The sequence below is a fragment of the Fragaria vesca genome, linkage group LG6 (assembly GCF_000184155.1).
Source record: "Fragaria vesca subsp. vesca linkage group LG6, FraVesHawaii_1.0, whole genome shotgun sequence".
NCBI lineage: Eukaryota > Viridiplantae > Streptophyta > Magnoliopsida > Rosales > Rosaceae > Fragaria > Fragaria vesca.
Genome location: NC_020496.1, coordinates 9,173,098 through 9,175,783, shown reverse-complemented (window position 1 = coordinate 9,175,783; position 2,686 = coordinate 9,173,098).

The window sequence follows — 2,686 nt, the reverse complement described above, 5'->3', positions numbered from 1 at the left end:
CTAATGAGAAGCAGGAAGCGTAATTTGTTGTCATTTGTCCACATTCATGCAAAATGGATGCTCAATATCTTTGGGTACCTTGTGGCCATCCATGTACGTTTTTATCTATTCATACTTATTTAACTCCCCATTGAGATGTTATAATATGTTGAGTTACAATTAGGATAGACACAAAATTTTTTACCTTTCTCAAAAAATTAGGATAGACACAGAGATCGGAAAAGAATAAAAATATGTTTTTACTAACTGTTTCGACCATACCATTTTTTATGTGGCGACTTATGTGGCCACAACCACATCTTTTATTGAATCCCCACGGACATATCTGGTCCTACTAACATGAAGTTACCGAAAGCTTTTGATTTTGGATCCCCCTACGCTATTAAACCATTTGTCAACTTGCAAAAGACGTTAAAGACTTATCTAAATCGGACAATCATCATCATGATCGAATCCTCTAGGTCCTCTGTGTTAGTTTATGTTCATGTCAAGAAGCTTTTGCTCACTAGTCATGGAGTTTACGACCTTGGAACGACCGAAATGACTTGGTTTTGATCATACACACATCACTTTTGGCTAAGGCAAAAGCCTACACACCACCTGCAAACTTCCAGCTTCGCACATGCCAATTCTGCGAAAAATAGCAATCTGTCCCTTTTGGACAGTCAACTTCGTTTGAGCTTTGTGAACAGCTCCGGACGAACCAGACAGTGAGCTTTATATCATTGAAAATCTCTACGAGTCTAGTTTTCATAACTTTTCGTGGTTCGTTCATATCTATTTTAACGAAGAAGTTATGGCTGTTTTATTGCGCAAAAGTCATTTTGTGTGGAAATTTTTATGCACTCTCTGGATTGCAGCTTTTTGTAACTTCTTTCAATCCTTCTAAATGGTTCAAGTGGAACTATTTAGTCTTTTATCTACTCCATTTTGTAGATTTGTCTCATAGAGACATTGAGTGCTTCGCAGATAGTGGAACTATCTAAAACATTCTAAGGAACCGGCAACTATCTTTGGATTTTGTGCCTTTGTAAATCTTTTGTGACTACAATAATTGAATCATACCGGTCATTTAGGGACACGGTTTAGCTTGAATCTTGATGCCTAATGGCACCATAATCAACGTCACAGATGCCTTCTATGCATTGAGTGGTAACCAAACCATGTTGAGCTTTAAAGACATTCCTGCTAATGGTTTTTATTTGAAAACACATTGTGAGAATGAACAAAAATTCTTTTGTGTATACTTTCTCATGAATGCGGACTGAAATGCTTCTTGCATTGGAGAAGTTCATGAGTCCATTTAGTGGATTGTATCTCACTACGATTTGAGTATCGAATCCCATGTTGTCGCTAAACAAGATATTTGGGACACTGACTCATATAGGCTTTGGTTTGACCAAATCGGTCAACCTGAAAGAGATATAATGGTCCAAATTTTAAGAAATTCTCATGGACATCCATTCTTCTACTCAAAACGAAGACAAACTTCCTGGAGGCCGTCCAGTCAATTCCTCAAGCAATTGAGGTGCACCGGCCTTCCCACGATGTCTCATTGGCCCCATGCAATGCTCATTGCTCATTTTGAGAGCCTATTTTTTTAGCTAAATTAAGAGTGAGACCATCCTACGCTAAATGACACAAAAGAGAATATTATATTCTTACATCAAACTATGTTGATAGATACAACCAACTTGCGGACACCTTTTTATGTTTTATGGTGTTAGTTAAAGTGTTAACACACTGGTCATGTGTTACATTATTATTTACTGCTTATGCTGCTTATACTTCTACGGGCTCACTACCCATTCTTTAAAGAAGTTTATCGAGATGTAAGTTGAAGTGTCATGTACCCCATGTTCACACGCAATACGGTCTCACCGAGGGTACGACCGGTACGACCAAGCAATTTTAGCTTGTCGCTCGAACATTATTGATGCGCACCAATCTTTCTATTACGTCTTGGGGCTATGCAATATTTGTATGCAGCTTTACTATTCATCTACGACCCACCATCATTGAATATTGTTGTACTACAACTCATGACTGTGTAAACCTTAAAACTTAGAAACCTAGCTAAGCAGAACTAAATAACTTTAATACTACAAACCATAATTGTGCAACTCAAAAAGTTCGACTTGTCAAGAATAGCTCAAGTTATTCAAGCCTCCCAAAAACCGCCCTACATAGAGGGAGGTTCCCTATACACACCGCCCTCAAAAGGAGATTAAGCCTCATCAGTAGACACCTTAATATCCAACGTACCTCTCTCTTGGAACTCCACCTATTCTTCCAAAACCAGTACTTTGCGAGCGCCAAAAGTCTTCTTCTTAGCCTTCAGAGGACCTCTCATGAGAACGGAACCCTCCACCATTCTTTTCTTATTCTCAAAATGACACGACCCACCCCGAATTTCACCCTGAAACCCAGAATAAGTCGTGCGGGGACCACCTCCAAGGAAAATTTACTGAAAAGATTAAGAAAATCTCCCTTGTAGATGGACAACCCTAACTCGAAAATTTCATATTACACTTCTGAACATCACATAATATACAAAAATTCTAAAGTATTCAGAGCTACTAAACACAAGCGGAAGCAAGAAAACACGAGTAGGTTGAACAGGTAACCTACTGATGAAAACTGGCCGAAAAGCGGGTGACTATGCCTCGTCTCCTACTAGATCCAA